Source organism: Dipodomys merriami, unplaced genomic scaffold, assembly GCF_024711535.1.
Source record: "Dipodomys merriami isolate MVZ:Mamm:240054 unplaced genomic scaffold, mDipMer1.0.p SCAF_787, whole genome shotgun sequence".
NCBI classification, from domain to species: Eukaryota; Metazoa; Chordata; class Mammalia; order Rodentia; family Heteromyidae; genus Dipodomys; species Dipodomys merriami.
In genome coordinates this window covers 64032-72407 of record NW_027206387.1, presented here as the reverse complement: position 1 = coordinate 72407, position 8376 = coordinate 64032, and the positions used below count along the sequence as shown (strand labels likewise).

The 8376-nt window shown below is 33.0% G+C and overlaps 1 non-coding gene and 1 pseudogene across 1 annotated transcript; both read right to left on the bottom strand.

Annotated features, from left to right (window-relative positions):
- Positions 1–524: 524 nt before the first annotated feature.
- LOC138818886 (U6 spliceosomal RNA) lies at positions 525–631 on the bottom strand. The gene has a single exon (XR_011369248.1). It is a non-coding gene; the product is annotated as a U6 spliceosomal RNA (small nuclear RNA).
- Positions 632–4587: 3956 nt separating this feature from the next.
- Positions 4588–4684, bottom strand: LOC138818893 (U6 spliceosomal RNA; annotated as a pseudogene).
- Between the last annotated feature and the right edge of the window lie 3692 nt (positions 4685–8376).

Sequence of the window (8376 nt, the reverse complement as noted above, 5' to 3'; positions counted from 1 at the left end):
ATATATACATATACATATACTATATACATATATATGTATATATGTATATATACACATTCCAATCTATATTTATATTTATGTATATAAATATACATATATAAATATATATATATACATATATACAAATATATATACATATGTATGTATGTGTAGATAGAAAGAAACATACATACATACATATATACATACACACACACACATACACACACACACACACACACACACACACACACAAAATTTTCTTGATTCATTCATTTACTGAGGGGCATCGGGGTTGGTTCCATATCTTAGCTATGGTAAATAATGCTACAATAAACATAGCTGTGCTGGTAGTTATAGTATGGTCTTGTTTGATCATTTTTGTGAATGCCCAAAAGTGGGATTGCTGGGTCATAGGGGAGCTCTATGTGGAATCTTTTGAGGAACCGCCATACTTCTTTCCAAGTGGTTGAACAAGTTTTCACGCCCACCAAGAATGGAGTAGGTTCCCTTCTGTCCACATCCCCTCCAGCATCTGTTGTTGTAATAATGTGGAAATCTTCATCAATTTGCATGTCATCCTTGCGTAGGGGTCATGCTAATCTTCTCTATATTTTTCCAATTTTAGTGTATGTGCTGCCAAACTGAGCACAGAACATTTTGGAATTGATTTTTCTAAAGTAGATAATTCAACAAAAAATAAGTTCAAAAGACGTCGTGAAATTTTAGAACCATATATTTCTTAAATAAGCACACATTTAAGAATAAAGTCAAGTTAGATATGTCAAAAACAAAATAATTCCAGATATTTGTTGTTCAAGTGATGTGTAAGGATAGAAATTCATTATTCTATACATGGCATCTGTCATAATGAGCACTGTAGCAAGTGCTAAGTTTTGTTAAAAGTTTTATTGTTTTAAATATGTTTAATATTTGGCATTTGCTTATATATGCCAAAATTAAGACTCTTCGGCAGGTCATAAAACTTTTCCATAAAGTATTTAAGATTTATGGTAGCAGACATATACTACTAAGTATGAACATTTCAGAGTTTTTAGAAACTTTACTATGAGAAGTTACAAAATCTGTGTAAAGAAACAGTGAAGAGTTACGATTTTAACTACACAGTTTCGGTTAAAACTTGAGGGCTTCCTTTTCATGTTAGTGAGGAACAAATGATGATATAAGCCATATACAAATGATGAGATGAGCCATAAAGAAAGAGTAACCTTAGTGGGTAACTTTGAAGGCTACTCGTAGCCTACAAAACTCTTGTGAACATCATAATCTTAGTCAGTTTTAAATGTACAGGAATATGAGTAAATAGTAAAATCTAATATGTAAAACACTTCAAAAACTGGAAACACTGGTGTTTGGTTTTTATTTTATTAACCATTAATATTTAATTATTAGTTTTTTTATTTGTAGCATTGTTTTCCTTTTTGTAATAGAATACAACTTTTCATAACTCATCATCAGGAGGTACTTTGAGAATGTTACTGGGATGTCCACACCATTTTTTATAGGTGCATGTGAATGTACAAAGAGAAAAATTAGAAACAAAATATTGATTTAAAATTTTCTAAAGTAGAAATATGAATCAGAAGTGTTGATCAATGTCTACACCTAAAATCTTAGTCCTAGACTGAAGCAGTGTCTTTACAGAATTGAGGCTACAAATGTGAGAGCTGTGTTTTGTTTAGTTTTTTGGTTTGGTTTTTGTTTTTGTGGGGCTTGAACTCTGGAACCTGAGTGCTGTCCCTCAGCTTTTCAGCTCAAAGATGGTGCTACCACTTGAGCCACTGCACCACTTTTGTCTTTTTCTTCTTATATGTTGCTGACGAATCAAACCCAGGACCTCATGCATGCAAGGCAAACACTCTACCACTGAGCGACCTTCCCAGCTCCTGAAAGACTGTGCTTTAAGAAATAATCTAAACAATATTTGCTTTCTGCTTTGGGTTATATAATGAAATATATGAATATCTTTTTATATTTTTGTCATTTTTATACTTCTTTTTATTGTGAAATACTGTACAGAGGAGTAACAATTACATGGGTAAGATATAATGAGCACATTTCTTATCAAGCATTGTAGCCTCCTCATTTGTTTCCCCTTCCCATCCCTTCGTGTCCTCCCCACTGTCCCCCCAACCAAAGGTGTAAAGTTCTTTTTTCGACATAAAGTATTGTACATCTCATTGTTGAAATTGGTCCTCCTGTATCTCTGTTTTAAGGATTTGTTTTTTTCCCTTCCCCTCCACATACACCAACTTCATATATAGTGAAACCAGGGGTTATACCATAGGGGAGGGACATACAAAGCAATAAAGACATAATTTTATAAATATGTTAGAATCAATCACATGAAAGATCTCTCTCTCTCTTTTCTGTCAGGTGTGGTGCTTGAGCTCTAGGCCTGGCAGCTGTCCCTGAGCAATTCAGCTCAAGGCTCATGCTCTACCACTTGAGCCATAGCTCCACTTGTAGTTTTTTGGTGTTTTTTTTTTTTTTATTGTGATTAAGTGATTACAAAGTTTCCCAATTTTCACGGTATTTTGGGATGATGATGCTCATTTAAAGTCACAAACTCATTCTAACTTTCCTAGAGCAAATTGTCTATCACGGTCTGTAACATATAATGGTGTACACATATACACCATACATGTGATCAGCAGCATGGGGTTATTTAATAGTGGTTCGACCAGAGGAGTGGAAGTTCTTTGTTTCTTTCTTTCTTAAGTCCTTCTGCGCGGGTGATCTGCAGGCAGCCCCCTTTGTCTCTGGGACTCCAGCAGCCCCTGCTGGACTTGTTCGACACCAGTAAGCATTGGGGGAGGAGTCTTCGCACTTCTCTGTTATGAAGTTCTTTTTCTCTCTTTCTTTTTTGTTATTTTCCACCTCCTGTGTTTCTATGGGTGTTCATCTTTTTGTTTTTGTCGGTCTCTTAGGGAGATTAAGCTTAGGAACTCGAACTCTCTTTTTGGTTGGGGAAAGCTGTGGCGTTTCCCTACTGACCCATTGCCATCTTGGTCCCCCCTCCCATTTTCATACTTCTAAATTTATACTAACTTCAGCCACTTTATCCTTTTCAAAGTCATGAAATAGCTCTGAGAATTTGCTTCTGTGAAGATTGTTTTTGCATTTATTTCTTCTGCTCTCTATCCATTCCCTACTCTCCAGTTAGAATAATTTCAAATAGTAAAAATGAAAAAAGAGAAAAAAATCATGGTGAAAAAATAGATGTAGAAAATTCACTGGATTTTTCTGACTACTTCAACCAATGTGAACTATTGGGGAAAACATGTACACCTCATTCCCACTGGTACTCAAAGTCTCTAGTTAGGCAATTCTGATGAAGACAAGGAACTAGATGAAAAAGTGAGGAATGGTATCATTTACTAGAAAAAATGGAGAAGTATCCAAGCAAATTTCTTCATTGGGCTGTTGAAAATAATCGGCTTACTACAGTGCAGGGACTACTTTCCAAAAAGGCCACTCATGTGAATACTAGGGATGATGATGATTATAGCTCTCTTCATCAGGAAGCCTACAGTGGACACTTAGACATTGTCCATGAGTTGTTGGCTCAAGGCAGTTGTTCATGCAATAACTGTGAATGGCTGGACACCCCTGCATAGTGCTTATATGTGGAATAATACCAGAGTGGCTTCTTTCTTACTTCATCATGATGCAGATACCAATGCCCAAACTTAAGAACTCTTGACAACTTTGTATCTTGCTGCTGGGAATAGAAATAACAAAGGTATGCGGGATCTCTTTCTATTGAAATATTATATCAAACCAGGTCAAGAACAACTTGGAAGAAGCTGCATTTGATATTGCCAAAAGGAAAAGTATGTATCACTACCTCTTTGAAGTTGTGGAAGGCTGCAAATATTTTTCTCCTAAGTCATAATGGTATGGTTAAGTTTCTTAAATTTCAAAAATGCCAATCCAACTTTGTGTCCGTACAAAATATTTTCACACAAAAAGCCACATTAATATCTTACTTCAAAAATTCATGGATTCCAGGCTATTCTTCCAAGTGAATTTCCGGACTTTGATGTCAAAATGTATTCAAGATTTGTTTGTATACATCAATAATGATGTCTGCAGAGTTTGTGATTTTTATAATCAGAAATAATTTTAACTTATCTGTTGAAATGAGTAATACAGAAACTAAAGATATTTCTATTTCTTGTCTGAAAAAGGATATTTTAATGTAATCTGTATTCTTTTTGTATAATATCCATAATCTATTTCATTCTCTCCTAGATATAATACTTTTAATTCTACATTTTTTCATAATATATAGGTTCATTAATAAATGTGTCATTTCAGATAGCATTCCATATAGAAACAGTTTAAGATTCCTTTTTTTCCCTAGGTCCTTATAGTATTTTATTTCTTTGGGATAAAATGAAAATGTTATCTAATTTCAAATGTTTTGTAAAGGTTATGCTATGTAAAGGCTTTTCTAAGGTGATGATTTAAGACACTGATGTCAAACTAACTTTCAATTCAATGAATTACATGTATCGTTACAACTGTATTTTTGTAATCAATTTTTAATAACTGTTTTTCATTTCTTGCATCTGAAGAATGAAAAATATGGAATATTACACAAATTTTCATATCATCCTTGTGCAAGTGCCATGTTAATCTTTGTATTGTAATTTGGGTAGACGTGCTGTTGAAGCATTTAGTATCCTCTAAATTTAAGTAGCTAATGATGCAATCTTTATACAGGCATATATCCTTGGTTGACTATTTGTAACTAGGAAACCTTATTGTTCCTAAAAATGCTATTGATATTACTTCTCTAAAATTCTGTGTATATTGGAAAAAAAACTTATATTGTTTGGTAGATTGCTCACATTTGCAATTTTTTTGTTAATGAGTATTTTAAGTATTTTTCATTTTAGATTTCATCATACTTTGAAGAATTTAAAGCTAGGTCCAAAGGTGATGGCTTTTCAAGTACTTATTTTTCAGCTGAGTTAGTTTGTGGAGCTAATGGATTCAAAGTAAGCCTTGCTTAAGAGATACTTCTAAAGTTCTGCAGCTTAAAAATTCCTAAATGAGATCTTATTGGCACAAATGTCTACCTGACCCTTTATCTTTCTTCCATTTATGAAAGACGAACCAGAATATCTTATCCTGACAGCATAGATTTTCTTACTGGAACAAAATTAATCTTAATTACATGGGATTATAGTGACAGGAACAGTTCAGATAGAAATGTTTAGACTAGAAGGTATTTTATCAAAATATAATTGGTTATTATACCTAATATTTCAAAAGTATCTAAAGCCAAGAAGGTGAAAAAATTGTTCATATGCATGATTAACTAATGTTCTGGCCCGTCTACCATCCAACCAGGCAGCAATTAACACTACTGCCTTTCTATCACCAAATGTTTTCAGAGTTACAAGAGAAGTCTATATGTCTCTCCTCGATATTAGGCCTAAAATTGTTAATGTTTTAATCAAAGAGTTTCCTCTTGCCACTAGGCTGTAAATCTTCAAATGGTAAAGCTTTAGGTCCAACTCTACCAAACACTGAGGTAGAGATAATGAAATAATACTTTAAATACTTTAAATAATTTGATACTCTAACCACAACAGAATATTGCAAAACGTGTGCCTTTTGCTTGCATATAGTTATACATTTTATATTTATATGTGTTGATATTTTATTTCACACAGTGAAACTTACTAGAATTAATTGATAATTTGACAAATAAATAGCTATTTATTCCAATAAATAGTATTGGAATACAAATAATTAGGTTTACAATACATATTAGAAATAAAAATATCAATGCAATATCTTTGGTATAAACTTGTGATACATTCTAAGTGTTCTTGGTCTTCTGAATTCACATTGCAAAAAAAAAAAAAAAAGTTTTCCTCTAATCTATTAGGGATTTTACGCTGCTACTCTGTTTATTGTTTTAAGTCACTGGTCCCAAACTGATTTTCTCCATATTTCTGAAGCATTCGTAATGATTATACCCAAATTTTGCTGATATGATGTCTACAAGGTATTATTCTTCTTCAGGACCCAAGGGTCCTAGGATCCCAGGTCCCAGTTATCCACATCATCAGATAACAAGGGCAAGATTTCTCACCTAGGCCCATGCAACATGCCAACAGAAAGTAATTGAAAATCCATCTCAATTTTTCATTTCCTATAGTATTTCGGGACCCCAATTCCTTACAGCACAGGAATTAGCAGTAAGCAATTGTGAAATGCAAGACAACTTAAAATGAAAGATGAGATCACAATATCTGAGAGAAAGTACAGTAATTACAACTTTAAACTTACAGATGCCCAGCCCCATATGAGTGAACAAGATCACAAATGTCACAAAATTATTTTTAATACCCCTCTCCTAATGATTATTGAAAGATTTCAGTCCAGTATAAGTAGGCCAAAAAATTGTTCTGGGAACGATAGATTCATAATTGGTCTACCAAGGCTAGGAAAACTTGACTTACAGGTCAATTATAATTCAGAAAAACATTAATTGAGAAGATCCTTAATGCTTCAAACTACTGGTACTACAGTAAATCTTGGTTCTGTAGTGTAAAATGCTATCATTCTCAAGCCAATGATAATCTAAATTTAATCTCCTGAAAATATATTCTTTTTCAAAACTTTTTAAAATCACATTCACCGAAATAACATTTGACAAGTAGATGATAATAAGTGACATTACAAGTTTTACAAGTGTAGGGAGCAAGTTACAATAGAGATGAATTATTTACCCAGCACTAATGCCAAACACGTTCAACCATTCATTAAAGTGTAGAAATAGTACCTCCCACCATTTGTTTTGTTCAGTAGGTGCCTTCCAGAAATGTGTTAAATAGATCAACCTCCCATAATTCAAACCCAAACACTAGCTACTAAAGTCAATTTCATCATTTAATAAGGTACATTTTAAAAAGTCACAAATAGTTGTCTTATCATATGTTGTTTTATGTTTTCCCTATCTGTCTAACATAGTATGAAATAAGACTTTAAATCTTGAATATGGGTACTCATCAGAGATGTGACAAATATAAAATCTGTCTTCTATTTCTATCATATTCCTCTATAGTAGTAAATTTTAGTTTTCTTCTTTTTCCAAAACTTATAGGTAGTAGAAAATATTATCCCATATCAAATAAAATAATCACAAAACTTTGTACAAAGCCATTTATAAAAACTGGTAGCTAGGAATACATTCTTAGCCATTTTTAAACTTTCTTGTTCACTAAAGATTAATCTTCCAAATGAATGAGAATATTATCATGTCTAGGGGCTGCACATCTCCAGTCTTGCAAATTGTTATTGCAGATGAATGAAATATGGAAATATAAGCTGACATACATTCAAGTATATGCAGGATTGAAACTCCATGGAATGTATATAAACCTCTCAAAGTATTAACAGATAGTTTAACAGAATGACTATCAGGAAGTTTAAACCAGAAAGGAATAATAGTAAAAACATAGAATGAATGAAAAATGGAACAAGGGGCAAGTACAGCTAGAATACTCAATGTACACATGTGACAAAAGAAGTGGTAAATCTGAAATAAATCTTGGAAAAAGGGGTTGGTTGAGAATGATAGAAGGAGTCATTCTGACCCAGGAGCATTGGACAATTAGATAGACATTTATTGTAATACACTTGCTCAACATTTTGAAATTCAGTTAAAAACATAACAAAAAACAAAAACACACAAAAATCACAAGCAAACAGCAACCTCTAGAGAGGATAAATATGACCTCTCAAAATTTTAAATATTTAATGAAGGGTAGTCTTGGGAAAAGGAAACAAAACTGTTCAAAGAGGGAAGTTTGGGGTAGCAGAAAATTTTGAACAGATTTAAATAGATTTTCTAAGGTTATAAATCATCTGCATCTGCTGCAAATATTTTCTTTTGTGAGTTCTCTTTCACTGCACTGGATACTCCAGTCCTAAGCCACACTTGATAGCTTGTGAAGATAGATTGGAAGAAACGGATCAAGCACCCATTACACTACTGGAGACAGAACAGTCCTCTATATTTTCTCTCATGTCTCTTCACTACTCTTTCGTCATTCTTTTAAATCAAGTGATTTTGAATTATATCTTTCCTTTTTGTCTGGCAAAGTAATTAGTCAAACTAATTCACTAAATATTATTTACCTTTTTTTCTATCATGCTGTTATCTTGTCCAAGAGAGTGCATTAAACTTCACCCTTGCATTTGGTTGCCACAAAACCCCAACATCTATATTAATGAGGACAAACTCTAATGTAAAACTTTGTCTCTGAAAAAACAGTCCAAGAAGCTGTGATCACAAATATTTAGCTATACTTTTTCTTTTACCTTGAAAGTCTTTTGTATTTAAAGTGC